Raw genomic sequence first — 23,413 nt, 5'->3', positions numbered from 1 at the left:
TTGTCTATTAATAACAAAAGTTAGAATCCTCATGGATCTGGAGATATGATGCAATGACTGAGAATGCTCATTTTTCTTTCAAAGCATCTAAGTTCTGTTCTGAGCATCCACATCAGGTGACTTATGATTGCTTTAACCCCAGCTGTAGGGCCCCTAAATTCTGCGTATGCTCTCAGTATGTATGTTATCTCATAAATGTAAACAAAAGTAAAAAAGAAAACTTAAAAAACTTTCACCCTTATGGTAAAACAATGGAAATTTAGAGCAAGATATAAACAATTTCAGGTCTCAGGTTTTTGAATAGTTATCCAAAGCTAATTTTGATTCATTGATTAAATGCCCGCATGCGTGTGATCACACATGCACACACACACACACACACACATTTGTATAGAGAGAGTTGCCATCCAATCTTTGTAATCATAAACACCATGCATGTTTTGAATGTCCAATTAAATGTGTTAAGTAGCAGAAAGCAAATATTTCATCATAGGATCCATTAATCCATCAAACAAACCTTTCTTGTGTGATTGCCATGTGACATGAACTATTATGGAAAAAGACTATCAAAAAGGATACAGTAGGCAATGTTCATGGGTTTACTTTGTCATGGCAATGAAATTACAAGATATGTTGTTTAATGGCTAACAATTTCACATTTCTTGTCAAGGGATTTAACAGTGAGAAGAAAATTCATGGAGGGACATTGACAAATTGACAGTCAACAAAGAAGTGCAAGGAGGAAGAGATACATTGAAAGATGGGAGGAAGGAAAGGAGGGGCTTTGGCTTGGAGTTAGCGATGGTAACAAGATCTGGTTTTGTCTGGGCATGATGGTACTTACCTTAAATCCCAGCACTTGAGAGGCTGATGTACAAGATATGGAACTCACATGCAGGTTAGCTCCACAGAGACTATTTAAATTCTTTAAAATCAGGGTTCTCTGTGCCTTTGAATTTTTCTGAATACTAGAATGGATAAGGTAATTTAAAAAATATAGAGAACAAGTGGAAAAGAGAAAAAATAGGGTTGAAACAATAGTTGTAGTTTTCAGAATGGTTACTGTAAGACAAAAGTCTCACCCTTATACTGATATGCATTTAAATTAAAGTGTGAAACACGTAATATGCTAATATTAACTGAGTATTATTAAGAAAAACTTTACCTCATCCAGTTTCTGGTGAATACAATGAGCTCTCTCTATAGTCAGTGTCACGGCAAGAAAACAGAAAAGCTTAGACTGCTACAAACACCTGGTACAGATATCTATTTCCAGAACAACTAATTACTGATTGCAATCTCTGTATCATTAGTCTTTCATTATATAAAGTAAATTTTATAATAATTCGCTTATTATAAGTGTACCTTTAATATCTATATAACTACATCAACTACATCTATATCATCTGTATCTTTTTCTATCTATCTATCTATCTCTCTATCTATCTAACTATCTGTGGAGAGAAAGATAGTTCCAGGTTCATCGTAGATAATGAATATAATTAAGTATTACTATTTATTATAAAAAAGCTAACACATGTATCTGATCCATGACTACTTTCAATAGCTGTTATGGTTTGAATAGAAAATATCCTCTCAGACTTACCTATTTTAGCACTTTGGTCCTAGTTGAGGGCTGTTACTTGAAGGGTTCTGAAATCTTTGGGTCCTACATTGCAAATATAGACCACATGGGTTCTGCCCTTTTTTGGTCCCCATCAACTTCTTGTTCTACTGTCCAGGTAACATGTACATTTTATTGATAAAGAGAAATCTGCTGTTTAAGTTTACTGAGAAGATGGCTTTGAAAATAAGTGTGACCTCTAATTTTAGACCCAAATGTGTTTACATCAAGTGTCCCTCAAAGCCCTCTGTCATGAGTCAGGCTGATCCTCTCCTCTGGCTCTTCAATGAAAATAGGGAAAACTGAAAGCAGGTAAGAGTGTTAAAAAACACTATGTCCTTGAGAAGAGCTAGTACTTTAATAATTCCAACAGAGGTCAGTATTGTTTATGCTACAATATAAAAATATCTGTAGCAGGAAAGACAATTCAGAAGCTCAACCATGGAGAAGGTGATGGGGATCCATTTAATCTGGAATCCCAGTTTACTGCCTCAACTTCCCCAGTCAGTTTTGGACAGATGACTGTCAGTCCTTGATTTGCCAAAGTTATCTTTCTACTGTTAGTTTTCCTTTTATGCAGCAGCCTCCCCCAAGCCTCGCTCAGATCCACCTAGATGTCTTTCTATTTGGAACTCTAGCTAGCTGCCTGAAGTGGCTTCCTTCTAAGTATTGGTTGCCCAACCTTAAGTCTGCAGAACTGTTATTTTGCCTTCTTCGGTGGTGTTTGTTTTCCTCTTCCACAGTGGACTTTTTGTGGCAAGGCATCCCTTCTTCTTCAGTTCTCATTGCTGTGATTCCCTGAACTATGTTTATATTTGTATTATATAGAGGTCTACTGTGGTTGAGCATCCATTGCTGACCATACAAAGTCTTTGCAGAATCTCAACAAATACTCTTCCAACATCATTGCCACCTGGATCATGTCACATAGCACACTTGATAGATTCCCTGCCAATGAAAGTAGTGTCTATGTTTCATTCATACATTCACACCCAGTGCCCCTTCAGAGTGGCTTAACTGTTTTGTTTTACCAATTCTGCACATGATTGATAAGCAAAGTAACACATCTGTAATGGTTCTTTTAGCCTCACATTTCATTGGATTTGGGCATCCTGTATCACAACTTTCAGATCAAAGTGTATTTTTTACCCCAGTTTACATACATACATACATACACATATACATACATACATACATATGTGTGTGTGAAACTACAATAAATAATGCCTTTGAGAATCCCCTGTAAATAAGAAGTTTATATAAATGAAATTATTTGATTTTAAAAATAAAGTATTAATCATCTTTGTTTCTAGAAACTTTTTAAATGTTTCTTTTATCTGCACCAAAATTTTTCTTTTTGTTATTTCCTCAATTATAAATCAGAGGTCTTAGTTGTAAGACATTACATTATCCATTATGAATTATTTTATTTCCTTCTGGCTATATTCACATTGTAGTATTCAGAGCAGATACACAATACAACTGTTGAATGCTTTAGGAGACTGTAACATGGCTCAGTAGGTAAAAATACTTATACTGAAAGTCTGCTGTGTTAATTTGTGGAACCCACAGTGGAAGGAACTCCCCAAAGTTTTCTTCTAATGTCCATGAGTGCTGCAGTATGAAGGCTTGCACTCACAAACAGGCACTACACACACACACACACACACACACACACACACACACACACACACACAATTGTAGCAAATAAGACAAACTTTATAAGTTAATATTTTAGGTGTTTTAAAATGCTTCAAAATTAACTTATGATACAAATCCTTTTAAGACTTTAGTTTTAACTTTTTTCCCCAAAATATTAACACCACCTTGTTCTGCCAAACTGTGCTTTATCTGGTCTGATTTCCACCTATTAAATTCTCTTCTGAGTTACATATTCATTAATGGCATTCGTAATTGTCACTTTTCTCCCTAATAGCTTTCAATTGATTGGACTCTGATCCTCCAGAGGCAGAGTGGAAGAGAGGAAAGAAAAGGCTTAAGATGAGAGGTGCTAAGTCACAAGTAATATTGACTGAGAAGAAACAGAAAGATTTTTCTTTGTCTCCTGAAATTGACTCAGATTTACTTTTGAAGTCATTTTCAGCAGGAAATAGATTACAAATTCAGAGTTTTCTCAAGAGATCACCTCCTTTTCTCCTTTCTGCTTTTCAGGGAAACACAAAAGGTGGGCGGGACCATTAAGCTGAAACTGCTTTCTTAAGTGGGAGGATGAATCTTGAAAGGAAGCTCCTTCATGGAACTGTGCAGAGCAATTGAAGTGGAGTGAATTTCATTTTCCAGCACTAGGAAGTACCGAAGAGGAGCAGCTATCTGAAAACACTGCCCTTGCCCATGGGCCAGCCCAGTGCATGTGATCTCAGGGGAACAAAGCAAAATCCAGGGAAGGGCTAACAGGAAAAATATATGTACACTTGAAGCAAAAAATCTGGGTCAGCAGAAACCCAGATCAGAAGCATCCTAGTTTGCAGGAAATTAGATCTAGGGTAGACAGCAGTCCCAAACTATTACTGCACTTTCCTCATATATATTTTTATTTGTGGAAAAGATAGTATTGAAGAATGTCACCATAATTTGGAAAAAGAAACACATCCCAAAGCAATACAACAGCAGCAAGCTGGCTGCAGCATTGCTCTTCCTAACATCCAGAGTCTTTTCATAGAATTTTGGTCACCATCACCTTTGGCGGCTTATTCATTACTAAAAGGCAGTGTCAATCCGTTATCAGAATCAAGTGATATGGGTATTTGTATGGTGTCGTTGAGAGCTTACTCAATCAAATTTGCCTCTTTTTAATTGTAGTAGTGAAACATTCGTTATTTTTCTTTTCAAACTGATGTATAAACAAAGTGAACTCAAGATTGAAGCAGATACTGCGACTGTACACAGTGTAGACAGTCTCATGCAGGGAAACTGACAACTTTATTTGCATTCTAATCCCAGAACATTAATTAATACATATATTCTATAGTATAACTTTGCCCAAGGCATTTCCCTTTTATACCAGATCCATACTAGCACTGTCTATAAAATAGTGATCGCAAGATTGCTTCATCACGAGACATTTGGAGTTTCTACAACAGAGTCTCTGAAAACATACCAGTGTACAATAGTTTACTGATCTGAAGAAGTCGAAACAGAGCAAACCTGTAAAGTTCAGTCTGGTTAAGAATATAAAAATGCACAATTGTCTGTAGGTCTTTATCTGTAGTTGAACACTCATGTACTTTTCTCCCTTCTATGTGATCATATCTGTTGGTTCTGTCCTTGTTCAGCTCATGTTTAAATAGTCATACCATAACCTGGATCACACTCTCCAATGGCAGCTATATGAAAAATATGAAAGGAGGAAGTTTGTTCCCCTTGCCACATCCTCTCACTCTCACTGGTTAAGTACATTCCTTCACTGGCACTAGACTTGAGTTCTTTGGAATTCTGGCACATAATAAAGACCAGCTGAAACATTCAATTTCATGGACTACTTGATATTTGGAACTTCTGTTGGTAGACAGCCATTGTTGGACTATCTGAACCAAAGCCTGTAAGCTATTCTATTAAATTCCATATATATATGGAGATATTCATTCTATGAGTTCTGTTCTTCTAGACAACCCTAATCTAGGAACATATATATATATATATATATGTGTGTGTGTGTGTGTGTGTGTGTGTGTGTGTGTGTGTGTGTGTTCATGTGTGGGTGTGGGTGTGGGTATTAATAAAATTTCTACACCCCCCTCCAAAATGCATTTCTCCACCAACTCAGTAAGCCAGATCAAGTCAAATTGAAAAAGTATAAGAGCAGGTTTATTTGAGGAAAACAATACCTAGGAAGCTTCTGCAGTTCCAGAGAGAGAATCTGGAAAGGCCATACCCAGAAATGAAAGCAGGGAGACTTTGTAGGTTGTAGACCATGCATGATGTAATTGTCTGCCACAAGCTGGGTTTGTCCCCAAGTATGATCAAGAACTGATCGCTTAGGTGTAGATTCTATGAGTGGGTGGGGTTTGGAGAAAAAGATTGGAATGGGCTTTCAAGATAATGCAGGGATAAGTTGGAAGTTTCAACAGAACATGAATGCATATGTATGTATGAGTATAAGTAAACAAAACATACAGAGAAAGAGAGAGAGAGCATGAATTTTAAAGAGAAAAATGGTATGTGGGAGAATTTGGAGGAAAGAAAGGAAAGAAAAAATTGTAATTATATTATAATCTCTCCCCAGATATAATATATAACATATATTATATACTATAAGTGTAAATTACAAAATAAGGAATCTATGAAACAAGGAAGATAGACTAGACCGCAAGAAGTAGAAACATGAGTCAATCAAAAAGTCTTCATTAACAAGAAAACACAACTGAAATAATTTGAAAAACAGCATTACTGGCAGTCTTATGGTACTAAGGATGACAAAACAGGGCCCAGAGTTTCAAATGTAGTTAGTAGTAGTGCACAACTTTAATCCAAGCACCCAGGAGGAAGAGGTAGGCAGATTTCCATGTTCAAGGCCCGACTGATCTAAGGCAGCCAATGAAACCATGAACTATATAAAAAATAACCAAAAAAAGCTAACTGCCCCATTCTGCCCCTAACAAACCTACCTTTACCTGCCCTCCCTAATCCTTAGCTACAAATCCCCAGCTTGAAGCGTGTAATCTATGAATTCATGATATCTGACAATTGAGTGACTGGGTCCTGTGCCCTGATCAAGATGTGGACAGAAATGGAGCCTCACTTTCTGGCATTAAATAATAAATCCTGATCTAAATTTTTCAGGTCCCGTAGATATGAAAGCATGCAAATACACACACCCACACACAGATAAACAAATATATGCACACATACTCAAATTTATACACACACACACACAAACACATGTCATCTTAGCTTCAGCAAGTGTGAACATTTGATTTTCTCATGAAACATCAAATCTTATTGTATCTTTTATGTGTTCTAATGCCTAACCATCTCTCTTTTATCCTCCACCCAATACTTCATTGGAGGCTTTCATATGGACCTTCACATGAGGAAACAATAAAGGAGCCTGTGATAGCTATGACAGTTAGCACATTAATTTTATTGAATTAGCATGAGTTTCACTTATGGCTACTGAGTAGCTTGTTTCTTTTAATTCCTTCCCATTGTATTGTTATCAAGTTTCTCTACGTAACCTAGTATTTTATAGTAAAGGACAATCACGATCCTTGAGGGAAAGAAACTTTTTTGTTGTTAAACACTGAGCTCAGTTTCATTCTTTCTAAGAATCACCCAGACATGTTAATTAACATTAGAATTTGATGTCAGGATAGTCTCAATAATGATAGAGCTTTGTATGATTTCTGTTTTCTTAAATCATCTGGAAACCTCCATATGACAAAAGCACCCACGAGGACTTCCACTTATTTTCTTATGGTGTGCAGAATGAAGGAACATCAATCTACAAAGGGACTTAAGACAGTGATATTATGAGAATGATATAAGAACTTCTGGAAGTATCAACATCCCTGGCTTCAATATCTATTATAGAGCTATAGTCCTGAAAACAGTTTGATACTGAAACAAAAATAGACACATAGACCAATGGAATCTAATTGAAAACCCTGATGTTAACCCATACACCTACAAACACTTGATTTTTGACAAAGAAGCTAAAATTATACAGTAGTAATAGAATGCATCTTCAACAAATGGTGCTGACATAACTAACTGGATGCTTGCATGTAGAAGACTACAGATATATCCATGTCTATGGCCATGCACAAAACTTAAATCCAAATGGATATAAGACCTCAACATAAATCCAGCCACACTGAATCTGTTAGAAGAGAAAGTGGGAGGTACCCATGAAGGAATTACTACAGGAGACCACTTCCTGAACAGAACACCAGTAGGACAAACACTGAGATCGACAATTTAAAAATGGGATCTCCTGAAACTGAGAAGCTTCTGTAAGACAAAAAGGCAACACAAAATGGGAAAGATATTCACTAACCTCACACCTGACCAAAGGCTGATCTAAAAAATTGTTCAAAGAACTCAAGAAGCAAGTCTCCAAAACACCAAAGGATCCAATTAAAAAGTGGGGACTGAGCAGAATAGAGATTTCTCTATAGAGGAGTCTAAAATAGCTGAGAGACACTTTTAAAAAGTGCTCAACATCCTTAGTCATTAGGGAAATGCAAATAAAAACAACTCTGAGATACCCTTACTCCGGTCAGAATGACTAAAATCAAAACCACCAATGACAGTTTATGCTGGAGAGGATGTGGAGAATGGTTAGGAACACTCCTCCACTGCTGGTGAGAGTGTCAACTCAAACAGTCACTTTGGAAATTAATATGGAGATTCCTCAGAAAAATAGGAATCAATCTACCACAAGATCCAGCAATTACACTCTTAGGCAAATACCCAAAAGATGCACATTCATACAAGGGCATATGATCCACTATGCTCCTAGCATTGTTATTTGTAATAGTCAGAACCTGGAAGCAACCTTGATGTCCCTCAACTGAAGAGTGGATGGAGAAATGTGGTACATTTACACAATGGAGTACTACTATTCAGAGGGAAAAAACAATGGAATCTTGAAATTTGCAGACAAATGGATGGAACTAGGATAAACCACCCTGAGTGAGGTAACCCAGTCACAAAAAGACAAGCATGGTATATACTCACTCATATATGGATTTTATACATGAAACAGGGGAGTGCCAGCCTACAATGGGGAATGGGACATAATCTCCTAAGTAGACTCCTAAGTGGACAGAGGGAAGGGGAGATGGAGCTGGGGAAAGTGAGGGGTAGAAGAGCAGGGGAAAGGAGGACATGGGGGAGCAGGAAGGTTGAATTGGTCAAGAATAGAGAAGAGCAGGAGGAGAGATACCATAATGGAGTCATTATAGATTTGAGGATAGATCTGGCACTAATGAGATTTCCATATATCTACAAGTATGACACCAAATGGTAATCTAAGAAATAGTGGAGAGGCTACCATAATTGCCCTTCCCCAATAATGAGTTTGACGGCTATCTTGTATGCCATCCTATAGCCTTCATTCAGTGACTGATGGAAGCAGAGGAAGATACCCACAGCTAAACACTGAAGTGAATTCCTGGAAATCAGTTGTAGAGAGGGAGGAGTGATAAGCAAAGGGGTCATGACCTGGTGGGTAAAATGCACAGAAACAGCTGACCTGAATATGGGGTACCTCATGGACCCCAGATTGATGGTTGTGAGGCCAAGATGGGACTGATCTAGAGCCACCAAACGTGGGTGTAAGTGAGGAGACCTAGGGAATCTTTGCGGACTGGGATACTAGAATAGTCTTTATCCCTGGCTCCAGAATGGGCTTTGGGAGCCCATTCCACATGGAGGGATTCTCTGTCAGCCTGGCCACGTGAGGGAGGGCTTGCCCCGGATGATATGATAGACTTTGGAGATCCCCTATGAAGGGCCTCACCCTCCCTAGAGAGTGGAGTGGGGATTGAGTGAGGCACTAGGGAGGCTGGCGGAGGGGGGGGTTGTTGCTGGGGAAAAGGGGAGGGAGCTGGGGTTGGTATGTAAAGCAAGATTTTTTCTAATTTAAATAAAAAAGAAGTAAAAAAAAGAAATAGTCACCTGAAATTTTGAACTGGATTCTGCTCCTGTGCTGTGCCTATTTGCACATAGACTGTGTTAGCCATGTCTTTGCATGTGATACAGGGAGGGAAAGACATTCTTCACAGAGACTTATAGCCTAGTTGTTCACGTTGTTCACTTAATTATAAACATTGGTTTGGGCATTTCTCAAACAGATAAACCGTTCACAACCTCTACATCTCTGTACTGATGAACATTTCTTGTTTGTTTGCTTATTTGTTTCTTCAACTATTTATGTAGATAATATCTTTACTCTAAGTATGCTTCCACTTTGTTTATGTCACCAAAAGCTATGCCTTGGGCACATACCATCTGGTAAGAATTTGTTCTGTGGATCAGTTTTTCAGAGTGTGGTGTAACTGAATTATGAGAATGGACTAAAGCCCTGTATGGTACTGGAGACTTCCCGTTCTTTCACTATCATGTGCTCCAAGGGTTTGGCATTATTGACTTTATTTGAGTTAAATTTGAAATTAGTCCAAGCTCATATGATCACCCTTCAGCTTTGTATCCGAAAGGCACACTACATACTCTTTGAGTTTTGCTATCCCAAAGCAATCTTATTTTAAGTGAAAATTAATTACACTCATAATTTGCAAATAAGCTGTAAGTTAGCATAAATTGCAAAGAATAGAAGATTAGTGAAGATATCCAACAATCATCAAACTGTACAAATAGTTCTAGAAAAATTTTAGAAGAGTGTCTTTTGCTATCATAGCTGATGTTCCCACTCCACATATCCACAAGAGCCAACCGTGGGCCTCTCTGTCTCTCTATCTCTTTATACCATTAAAAATTACAAACTGAAGTTGATAAACAAGCAATTTCATTATTGACAGTGCCCAGTTTTATTAAGATTTTAACTCCTCTAATGCACTAGAGGTTAAAACCTCCCATTAGCCCTTTGTGTGCTGGGAAAAGAAGTGCTACACAATATTCCATATGAGTTTAATAAGAGTTAGTGATTCCACTTGTTTGGGGATCTGGCCAAACCAGGGAAAGTCTCTCTAGTTTCCCATTCTTTACTTCACAATGGTTAGTTGAACCATTCTATTTCATCCATCTAAACACACTCTAGTTAAACACACATCCATTAAGATTTACTCCTTTCTAAAAGCCTCTGAACTGTGGCCCATACTTCTACCTTTCCTTGCCATGATAGACTGCAATTCATCAAACTTGGCTTTGAATAAGATTAAGGCTCCTGGTTTAGTTAATGTTTACAATCCAAAAAGTTCACTTGTACTACTATTTCTCATCATACTGGTGAATTGACTAAATGGAAATCAGCATGGAACCACAATAAATGTATCTTTAAAATAATAAAAATGCACAACAAGTTTCTCCCAAGTTCTGTCCTGTTGTCTGTCACATTTACTTCAGTTTGAAACAACAGTGTGGTCATGGTAGAGATGAACAGGTGAAAATGGCTGTAAACTCCAGGCTGTATAACAAATGCAGGGCTGGAAAGGTAAGAAGTACAGAAAGGCTTAGGGATCCAAAAGTGGCATGTGTTCCAGAATGCATATGTCTCAGAGCATGCATCAATAGATACATGCTCAATTCACATGAAGGAAAACCAAAAGACATTTCATGAGAAGAATAATTAAATTTGGAAGGAATGGTTCTGAAGGAGGATGCAATAAACCCAAAGTCTCATTTCTTCTGAAAAATACTCGATACAATTTACCTTTTCAAACAAATATGTTTAAAATATGCCAAATAACTGAACATGATAGATTTCTACCTTCTGTTTGTAATAATGTAAGTATTCTCTTAAACATCTGAATGACAAGAAAAAGATAAAATTGATCACAGAAGGAACAAAGGAGAAAAGCCAGATTTTTGCTCTACTGAATTAAGCCACTTTTTTCTTCTCTTGGTCTATAACAGAGAAAAGGTCTAAGTCTGCTTAGCTTCAGCTCAGAGCACCTGCTGCAGGTCCTCGGTGATTTCTGCATCTTCAGAGCAACAATTCTACGATTAAGTAATCATTCCATTGACTTTCATCTAAACCTCACTTGCTTTGCCCATTTGTCTTGTCTAAATTCAATTATAGATGCTATCATTCTTTTATGGGTAGTTGCATGTAACTTTCAGTCTGCCTTGAAATTTCCTCCCGTTGACACAATTTGTAAGAAATTCTCATAGTGTTACTGATAGTAAAGATGGAAATTCCCTTTATCTTACTTCTTATTACTGAAGTCAAATTTATTTACATTGTATCAACAGTTATTAGAAGAAGATATTTCTGAGATGCCAGTGGTAATATTTTCATTCCTCTGGCCAAACTAATATGTGATACAATGCTCAGTCACTGAATTAAATCATTTAATTTCTTATGTGCACATTGACAGACTGAGAGATTCTGGGGTCACTCTTCAGGGAAATGATCCAGGTGAGGGAAGAATGAAAAATCAGTTAAGGCTGATATAGGTAACTGCTGCTGGGCCAAGACTGCTTAGAGTCTGACTTCAGTTCATTTGTTTTTGCCATAATTAAGCATAGCTTAAAAATTTTTCAGATAACAATTAATTCAGCCCTGTTAGTATAACAAAGTTTAAGACATGTTTACATTGAAGCTCTTTACAAAGTACATATGATTTCATCCATATGATGGTTTCTTGTTGGCTTAGAAAAAAGTGCTCAAGATAAGGACCTAGGAAGAATGACTAAGATGAATATAATGGTTGGACTAGGACCATAGAAATAATGTAAGATGATATAAAGGATGAGTTTTATGACCTAAATGTAATGCTCAGTGTTTTAGGGGGAATGAGTCTGGGATAAGTAAAACAATTTCTGGGAGATATAATGGAGCCTGGCTCATGGGACAACAAGGGATTACCAGTTTACAAACTATATTCATTTCCAGCATTACAAGAGGAGGACGGGTTACACAGCTCTTTCCTTTGAAGGATACCTACTGGTTTAATTTTCCTGGCTTATTCAATGCTGATCTGTGTACCCCGATAGAGAAAACCCTCTAAAAAGTGTACAAGCAAAGAGTAAATCAAACACAATGACCTTATTTTATTACTTAGATTTTTCTAATCCACCTTGTAAAGTAATAGTTTAAAAAAGGACTTGGAAATCCCATAAAATTATTCTATTTAATTTTTAATTTGCAAAAGGCAATCTGAAATACTTTGCTCAAGATAGTATAATAAATATTTTGCTGTTAAGCATATTGTTTTAGCTAAGAAGTTACCTTTAAAATGTTAATCAACTGGGCTTTTCACACTTATCCTGTCTTGTTAATAGTTGGGTCATGTATGATAAGAAGATCCACTTTTTGGTGTTTATGTCATTATAGGTCCCTCCTCCTAACTTCCTCCTTGTAAGCTTGAAGTATTTTAACCTCCCTTTCCCAACTTTTATTGAATACATTTCCTAATAATTCATTTAACAGCATTCCCACTAACAAAAAATAGTTCATTCATTTGTTTTTCTTAGAGACATAGGTTCCTTAAGAGAAGGAGGACTGAATTTGTGTATGTGTTTGTGAATGTGTGTTTGTTGTTTGCATGTACCATTATCATCATGGTGAGGAGCATGGTGATCCTCAGTCAAACATGGTGCTGGAGAAGGAGATGCTGCAGGCTGATATGCAGGCAACAAGAAGAAGACACTAGGTGGTATCCTCAGCATTGGATACATACGCATCTTGTGCATATGCATATTGAGCCTAGAGGTTGATATCAAGTGTTCTCTTACTTTTCCTTATTTTCTGAGACAGAGTCTTTCACTAGACATGGAATTCACTGATTTGGCCAATCTAGCTGATCTATACATTTCAGTTATCTCATCAATGGCAGTTTGAATGTAATTGGTCCCCATAGTCTCATAGGGTGTGACACTATTAGGAAGTGTGGCCTTACTGAATTAGGTATGAACTTTTTAGAAAAAGTATGTCATTGTGGGGGCAGACTTTGAGGTCCTTATGCTCAATATACCACCTAGTGCCACAGTCTGCTTCCTTTTGCCTGCATGTCAACATGCAGCATCTCCTTTTCCAGCACCGTGTCTGCCTGCATGCTGTTATGCCCCCTGCCATGATGATAATGGATTAAACCTCTGAAACTGTATGTTGTCAATTAATTAAATATTTTCCTTTATAAGAGTTGCTGTGGTCATGTATCTCTTCACAACAGTAGAAATGCTAAAGTAAGACACCATCCTTATCCATACCACAGTGCTGCAATGATAGGTACATGCTGAGATCTAACATCATCTCTTTAAGTTTGCAAGCCCATAACTTTACTAACTGGGCCATCTCCCTAGACATGCAAGTCTGTTTCATTTGTTTTTTTTAAATCTATAGTTTCCAAATCCTATAGAGGTATCTGATTAGTAACAGGAACTTCATCAATAGTTGCTGAAAGCATGAATCCATTAGTTTCTTCCTTTTTTTTAAGAACTGGGTCAGGCTATCAGCCTTTCATTCTAAATAGCTATTATCTACATATGCTTTAGCATTGCTTCATAAACTAACTTCAAATTGGAATAATTGTAAAATTTTTTATTTAATGGGGTCACAGAATACAAATCTTTATATCACTTCTCTTTTATAAACACATCACATCAGTAGACACAGTCAAATTCTGTTACTCCCATTTTTCTAGTTTTCTAAAGAACTTTAGTATATTGTTATTTCAGAATTTACATTTCCTATGCTTTGACCAATCCAATATTTATTAATCCATTTAAACAATTACTTACCTATTAGATTCTACCAACTATGTGGATTTTAAGGGCTGGAAATAAACTGTTAGCAAAACCAAATTATTCCTAATGCCATGGAATTAATAATCTACAGTAAGAAAGAGCATACGAAGAGATAATAGGAAACTCCTAAAGCAATTAATTTATTGAAAACAGAAAACAAAAACTTGAAAACTATAAAGAAAAAATAAAGACTCCTTAAGGTAAAACTTCTGACTTCAACCAGTTTTCATTTATTTGAAGGGTTTTAAAGCAAATGTTTTGTGTAATATTGAGTTGATGTTCACTGTGGTTGTTTGGATGAGAATGGCCCCTATAGGCTCATTTATTTGAATACTAACAACCCAGTTGGTAGAACTGTTGGGGAAGGATTAGGGGTGTGGCTTTGTTGGGGTAAATATGTCAATGAGGATGGACTTCAAAGTTTCAAAAGAAATTCCCAATGATCTGTCTAGTCGCTGTGAGCTCTCAACTCCTCCTTCACTCTGGAATCATAGACCCTAACCCTCTGAAATCATTTACCAAAATAAATTCTTTCTTTTATAAGTAGCCTTAGTCCTATCATGGCAGCAGAAAATCCCATCCTATTGCCACTTCCTTCCACATAGGGGATATCTAGAGTCTGTCATTTCACTCAGGACAGGGCCCAGGCACTCCCATATGAGGCCAGGCTGAGAGAGCATCACTCTTTGTGTTATAGATACATGAAGTCTGTTTTATGCCAGAGATAAACACTGATCCACTGCTCAGGGCCCCATAGGTTGCCCAGGCCTCCTCACTGACTCCCACACTCAGGGGGTCTACGTCCCATGCTGGCCTCCCAGCTGTCGGTCTGGGGTCCAAGAGCTCTCCCTGTTCAGATCAGCTGTCTCTGCTGGTTTTGCCAGCCCATTCTTTGCCAATTTGTTCATCGCTCCTCTCTCTCTGTTACTGGGTTCCATGGGTTGAGTTCAGTGTTTAACTGTGGGTGTTTGCCTCTTCATCCATCAGTCACTGGATGAAGGCTCCAGAATGGTTATAGACATCAAGTTCATTATCATGAATGGGCATTCAAGGTGGTCTCTCCACTATTGCTTAGCTTACCAGTTGGTGTCATACCTTAGATCACTAGAGGTCTCATTGGTGCCAGATCTATCTTCAAACCAATGGCTCCCTCTATTATGATATTTCTCATCCTGTTCACCCACTATTCTACCCCCACTCAACCTTCCTGTTACCCCATGACCTACTCTCTCTTCCTCTTCTCCCCCTCTATTCTTCCCAGCTCCAACTCCCCCAATGCCTTGCTGTGTTCCCAATCTGTTCAGAATATCTTGCCTCATTCCTCTTCTCTGGGGTACATAATAAAAACGGCAATCTTGCCAAGAGCAGTCGACAATAATCTATCTTAACTGCCACTGACTTCAGAAAGTGTCACACAAATGTCTGGTGAAATAGTGAATTGGTTCACTGTACTATCAGTAGGGTATGTTTAACATAGTGGAATACAGTCCGGCTCAGTTTTTTCTTTAAATAGATTCAATATTAATCAAAACTACGTGAAAAATATTAATCATTAAACAGTAGTTATTCATAAGGTTATGTCAAGGCATTTTTAACCTCATAGCTTTTTTGTATACATACTATAATTTTTAGTTTTATTTTTTTATGGATTTCTTTGTTTGAGAATGAATGTTACCTCTGTCTGTATGTATTTCTTTTGATTTTTTCTTGTCTCTTTTTCTCATGTTTGTTTTTTATTTTGTTTTTATGTCTTATATGCCTGTTTTCTAATGAAAGAGAAAAATGGTATGAATTTTGGTTGGAGAGGAGGTGGGGACAGCTATGAGTAGTTTAGGGAAGGGAAATCCCAATCAGGCCATAGTGTATAAAAAATTTATTTAATTAAAAATAGAAATTAAATACAGTGCTATTATAATAAAACATTAAATAAAGGTGAGTTTTGATGAAACAGCTTTACTGTGTCAGTACACATAGTAAGTGAACATTTAAAACACTATTTCACACAACTTTTGGCCTGGTGTCCTTAAGGCAAATTTTATTCACTAGAATAAAAGAAGATTATCAGGTTTAAGTCAGAGTATTTCACTGCAACATTTTGAGGAGTATCTTCAACATGCTTCTGCATTAGACTCCTCAATGTATGGTTAAAGGCTATGTCTTCCAGACGTATTTTGTCCATTCTTGGCAGGCTGTTTGAATACTAAACTTCAAAATCATTCTGAGAGGTTCCAGAGAAGTATGTGAAACCATATGCCACTACTATCTTTAACTTATCAATTCCATTTACACTATTTTAAAAAGATTCTCCCCACCCCGTGTGTGTATGTACAAGTAGTTACATATGTGTGGATTTGGGTACCCAAGAGATCAGAAGCCACTGCCAAACATCCCAGTACTTTTGAGACACCCATTATGGGTGTTGAGAAATAAACTCTCATCCTCTAATATACCTGTAGACACTCATAAACTCTGAGCCATCTCTCCAGTCCTCAGTGCTTTCTACGTCTTTGATCTGTTCCCAGTCATTATGGTTTTTGATTTTAGAATACAAAGCAGAATTCATAGTGTAGCTAAAACATTTGAATCTTGTATTCTATCTTTGTAAAAGTAGATAGGGAACATGTTCTCCTACTTCACATGAAATCAAGCATGCGGATTCTTCTCACGATCAATGAGGTTCCTCTAGTGCATTTCAATGGAGTCTTGGCATAGTCAATGGAGTTTTGTATATTGTGCTCCAATGTAGTACACTGGAGTCTAAAGAGGTGAGATTATTGGAGGTGTATAGCATATAAATGACAAATGTGCAATGCCAGTGACAGAAGTACAGAGTCTGCAAGACTGAGACTGTGGTTGGTGTATAAGAATGAACAGGGCCGGGCAGTGGTGGCACACGCCTTTAATCCCAGCACTCGGGAGGCAGAGGCAGGTGGATCTCTGTGAGTTCGAGGCCAGGCTGGACCGACAGCCTCCAAAACAATACAGAGAAACCCTGTCTCGTAAAAACAAACAAAAAAAAAAAAAGAACAGGACTGAGAAAGACTCTCTGACAGAAAGAGGACTAAAGGACTAGAACAAATCCCCCCAGGAGTGTTTTTTATTTGATCCTGTTAAGTAAGTGACCATCCTAACCCAGAGCTTGCTTCAGAAGCTGTTCTGAGACTGGAAAAATGCTTTCCACATGCAGACAGAAATCTGGAGGCCAGGGAAAGATGGAATTTTAATGCTACTAATACTAATTAAACAAGCCAAGACTAGTTAGGAAGGGAAATCTCCTGAGACAGCTTGTTAAAGTCAAAATTAGCTGTCCTGATAAACATTTGGGGAAAAATACAGAGTTTTTCCACATGAATTTCCAATACCTTAAAGAAAATAGACACGGACAACAGTAAACCATCAGAACTATTTTCCTTTAAAACAAAACAAAGAAAAAAACACTGAGAAGCAAAACAAAGAAACAAACAGAATAGAATTGGAGTTTTCCTTAGTGTTGATGATTTGTAACACTTTCTTGATAGGCAATCCTTGGGGATTATAGCAAAATACAATTCTGAGAGGATATATTATAAAATAAAAGTTGAAATTTCTTCCTGTAATGTGCTTGGTGTCATGTCTTGAAAATTAGCAGTTGTATTAACTTCACAAGGTGGTCTACTGTTGATGTACAATGTCAATGTAGTTAAACAATATTAAATATGTATCAACCCCCTAGCTCTTTTTCATGGACATCCTCATCATTGATACCATTTCTTGTCTATTGTGACTGGAATACATTGGAAGATACTAGCATTTCTCTTGAGAAGTTGGAACTATGTTTATACTGGAGTATGTCATCTTCTGTGATGATTGGATTCAATTTTCAAATCTTCAGCAACCACCCACTGAACAGCTATTCTCATTAGAAAGAAATGCAGATGAAAATCCAATAGGTTGTGATTGACTTGCTCATTTGCTACACAGAGTTATTATACACACAATCTGTCAAGGGAAATCTTGTAACATAAATAATGAAAGATCATGTTTCCCAGTCCTAGGTCTGAAGTAGCTCATGGACCCCCAACAGAGACAAGAGATTGCTTCTCAATCCCTAATCCCTTTGAAATATTTTAGTCAGGGCCTCACCATATGTCCAAGACTGGTATGAAACTCATTATGTAGTCCAATCTGGCCTTGCACTCCACATCTTTTCTCTGCCTCTCAAGATTTTTGGATTACAGGAATGTAATATCTTTCCAGCTTACCTTATACTTCTATCTTATTGAAGAGACAAAACTATCTGGGTACATAGTGATACCGTATTGCCTCCACGATAACACACTGATCACAGATAAGGTTTCCTCATCATCTCTTCTCTGAACGATGTCAGGTATGTTCTTACTGGTCTTTCAACAACAAAGGTGTTTCTTTTAAAGAACTATCTGGCCACACAACACAGTTACTTGAATATTTTCAGATACCACTTCCCAATTATAAAAAAACCACAGACCTCTGTTATGTTTCACACACTCCTACCAATACTAGCCACATACTCTTGGTTGCTTCTCTGAGTTCCCATCCCTTCACTCATTATGAACAAACTGGTCTTTTGCCCCTGGAACAAATAAATGACCCCTGTGCACTAATAGAATAAAATATTTGAGTGTGTTAAGCTTTTGATGATAAGGAGAATGTAGCTTAAAGAACACAACGTTGGTTCTGTTTCATTGTAGTTGGTTTAGTGAAAATACACACACACACACACCCACACACCACCGATAAAGAATCATATATATATTCTTCCAGGCACTGTCCAATGCACTGTACTAATGAGTAAGCACATATTTAACATTATGTCTGCTGGGACACTGTTCAAAAATTAGTAAAGAAAACACCATTTTAAGAAACTGTATTATCCCAGGTTCTGCAGGAGACATATTTCATGTGACATAGGTAATAACATCCTGTCAAGGCACATCTTTCTTTCCTGTCTTATAGAAGGGATGAAATTGAGAAATGTTGGCATAAAAACAGACTACTTGATGGGAAAAAGAGTCCACAGCTCCATTTATTCTTACCTACTAATTAAACTGTATCTTATTTAATTGTAGGTATAGGGTAAAAATAAAACTTTTTTAGTATAACTATGAGGTTACCTCTACTAAAAATAGATGGGGTTCAAACAATGTCAGTTGATTTCAACTTTCCAGAACAACAATACTCTACTTCAACTACTTACTGATTCAAAGGGGTCTACAATGATTTCTGGTATTTTCGTGGTTGCCTCTCAAACCATGGTAGGATTGCATGTTGATGAAACCCACAAGGAACCAAAAATAATGGTTTTATTTATTATTATGCATTCAGCACATACACCTTACTAACCATGATAGCATAGCAACCAAGTACAACAAAGTCTGGAGCATCAGCAGTAGACTTGTCATCACATGACTGGCTGTAGGTCACTGCTTCTTCCCAACATCCATAAGGGGCATCAAACCACATACAAACAGCCTTGGAAAAACTAAAATTTCAAACTACTAGGAGCAAAAAGTAAGAAATCCTTATAAAAACAGTTTAGTCATACATTATTTAAAATGGAGGGTCCTAGTCATGAAACTAATACTTTTTTATAGTAATAGAAACAAACTTATCAAAACTCAAGTTGATACTATGAACATCCAAATATCCACTAACTTACCATTTTGATTATTTATTTCCAACATTCCTTCCACTATGTTCTCTTTTTATATGTAGCTGATAGGTAAAATAGTATATACTAACTCACTAACAGGAACCATTCCTTCTGCTCACCAATTCTATTTCCCCATTATTACAAGACCTCTTTGCCATACCTCTTTAGACACCTACTAACTCTGCCTGTAAGAGTATGTCCTGGCTATGGGCCCATTGATCAAAATGGTTTTGAAAAACAACACAGCAGAGAGGCAAGGGAGGAGGGGAAAAATTGGAAGTTGGCAATGTGTTACACGAGCTTCATTCTCAAATTTGCCCTTACAAGTTGCACAATCACCTTTTAGTCCTTCTTGGTTTGATGAAGCACAATATGTTCATAATTCTATGTCTATAATTTTAATCAATATCCTTCAGATACTTACTTCTGGCCCAAAAGGCAGGCAAGGCAAGGTAAAAGCTGGGAAACAGGGTGTCTCAGCTCTCCCTATTGGATTTCCAGATTGCATTGTGTGCTTGGATATTTTGTTGAACAAATAACCTCTTCCATCAAAATGACAGGTCTTTTTGGTTAACTTGTTTTCATAATATATATTTCATCACCTACATTTATTTTTATTAAACAAGATATGGTAAAGAAGGAGAAACAGTTTCATATGGTTATAGGCACTTCTATTTTCAGCAAGTATTTTGTTTTTAATTCACATTTTATGGTAGGTTAGAATAATATGTAATAAGTTATTAATGCCAGTCTGTAATAAGATTATTTTCCTCTGCTATAAAATCTCTTAGGAATTCATGGGCAGGTTATACCAGTTGAGCCCTACGTGAATTTGATGCCACCTAACTTATAAATTACTCTGTCTCTTCAGCTGATGATTGATTTCTGGACATAAATAACAAAGAAAATGCCAAAGCAATAATTCATCCATTCTTTGTGGTCATGACTTGTGTTTCAGAAACATTATTTATCTTGCTTGGATTCTGACTGGAGTAACAATTTTTCTCCCCCATCCCCAACACACATACAAATAAACAAGCAAACACATCCCCCAACTGCTTTTGTATCTGCCTCTTACAGGAAGCAATAACAAGGGTCACATGGACCATGTTTGTAGGGAAAGAACTGGAGTTCTATCCCCAAGAACCATGTAAAAATAGGCATGGCAGCACCTATTTGTTATCTGAATGCTGGAAAGGCACAAAAGGGTGGATCCCTGATCCTGGGGCCTACTAGCCAGTTAGAGTAACCTACATGGCTTTGTGAAAACCCCAGCCTGAAAAATCAAAGCATACAAAACTTCGATAGCTAAGGCTGTCCTCTGGACTCCACATAAACTTGTACATATGTATGGGCACTCACACACACGCACACACACACACACACATACACACACACACACAGAGACAGAGAGAGAGAGAGAGAGAGAGAGAGAGAGAGAGAGAGAGAGAGACCATGTGTTCCTACACCTAAAACCAAAGCTCTAAGTACCTGTAATTATTTTGCAACTAAGTTTGTTGAGGGAAAATGTGCCATAAAATATTGAAAAGAAAATAAGAAACAAAACAAAACATGTATTCCTACTTTTCTATCATGCTTTCTGGCCATATATCTTTCCTGTCTTTCTACCTCTCTTCAAATATTTATATCTGAAAATTATGGAAGGAATCAATCATCTCTTTTCAGCATCATATGGGTCACTGGGATCCAAGTAAGGGAAGTAGGCATGATAGCAAGAGCCCTATACCTACTCAGTCATTACCCCCTCAGCCAAGTCACTGGCTCTGGAAATATTTATTCATGCGCTTGGCTGAACTGTTATTCTTGAACTGTATTATCTTGCATTCTATCAACACTCTCTGCCCTTGCTCACATTCTATCATCTACAAAATAAGCTTTCTTTTCCAATCTCTATAAATACAAGAAATCATTCAAAAGCCACTGGATATATTTATTTTTATACCATTGCCTTTATAAAATGCTTGAGTCCATGCACCATTCTTCATTAAGTTCTTGCTCACCTGACATATAAAGAAGTCTGTTATTTTATAAATTTTATATATACAACTTGTACCCTACCTGAGATGCCCTGCACAGAGCACACATAAAAGAAACCTTACTAAACTAAAACCATAATGACAACAATGCCTAGTGTTGCAGAAAAGCAAGACACCTGGAGGCAAACATCAGGGCCAAGATTCCCCTGCTGTCATTTACTGGCCTCTGATTCTGACAACCTTTTGCATCTCAATTCCCTTATTTATAAATGTCCTGCTTTTTCTTTTCTTTTTCTTCTTGCAATATTCACAGCTTCAAATTTTATGACTGTAATGCATACCTGCTGTTAAATTTTTCAACATCAAATAAATCATAGGGTCACAATATCAAAGGAAGCGGTATCAAGGCATGCTGTGGCAACTTTGCAGACTCCCTAGATAGAAGACTTAACATATCAAATCACTTCAAGGGATTGATATATAGCTCATAGTCATTACTGAGCACTTTATAGATGGCAGGCACTGTGCTGGTTTGCTGCATTATATTCTTCATTCCTACCCAGAAGAGACAAACACACATTTCATATGACACTTCATTTCATTTCATTTCAGATGCTTTACTAATGAAGACACTGAAATGTAGGCAGATTAAATAAATTAGTCCATCCAGAGCCTGGTTACTAACCCTATTCAATGTGATGACAAAATCTGTGTTCCTTCTGCTAAGAGAAAGATCGTAACTCATGCATAAATTTTTTCTCTCAATAAATTTTTAGATTCAAAGTTAGAGGCATTTTCTTTAAACGTGTCACTCACTTTCAAATAAATAATGACAGAGCCTCCCATCCCGGCAGGAGACACACTCCCCAGATCCCAGGTCTTCTCTTCCACCAACAAGACCACAGCAGCAGCAGGTCCAGGTAAACAAGGCCCCACATCCAGGCTTGCCTTCCAGTGACTGGAGACTGCCTACTGACTGCCACAGAGCCTCACATACCAGTGGGAGCCAAGCACCCCAGATCCCAGGTCTTCTCTTCCACCAAGGGGACCAGAAGACCAGCAGGACCAGCAGGACCAGTGGGACCAGTGGGTACAGGTAAACTAGGCCCTGCATCTGGGCCTGCCTTCCAGTGTTTGGGGATTGCCTGGGGACTGCCAGAGAGCTTCCCATCACACACACGCACCAGATCCCAGGTATTCTCTTCCATCAACGAAACCAGGGGACCAGAGGGTCCAGGTAAACAAGGCCACACATCTGGGCCTGCATTCCAGTTCCTGGGGACTGCCTGGGGACTTCCGCAGAGCCTCCCATCTCAGCAGGAGCCAAGCACCCCAGATCCCAGATCTTCTCTTCCACCAACAGGACAAGGGAACCAGCTGGGAGACTGAACCCCAGATTGCTGTGTTTCTTCTCCACCCACAGGAACAGGACTAGCACCAGGAAGAGGAGAACTACCAGAGTATTGGACTTGCTTGCACCCACCAAAAGGGAACTCTGGTCCCCTAACCACCAGGCCAGTAAGGGGCTCTTTCTGCACCCACTAGAAGAAGAGATGGGAAAGAGACAATACAAACACACACTCAGCAACAGAAAAAGAATTATGACACTGCCAGATTCTAGAGATTCTACACCAGCAAGACTCCAACATTCCAATACAAAGGAAGTAGAAGAGAATGACCTTAAAAACAACTTCATGAAAATGATAGAGGCCCTAAAAGAGGATATAGGAA

This window comes from Mesocricetus auratus, unplaced genomic scaffold, assembly GCF_017639785.1.
Source record: "Mesocricetus auratus isolate SY011 unplaced genomic scaffold, BCM_Maur_2.0 Super-Scaffold_100004, whole genome shotgun sequence".
Lineage (NCBI taxonomy): Eukaryota > Metazoa > Chordata > Mammalia > Rodentia > Cricetidae > Mesocricetus > Mesocricetus auratus.
This window is presented reverse-complemented; position numbering follows the sequence as displayed.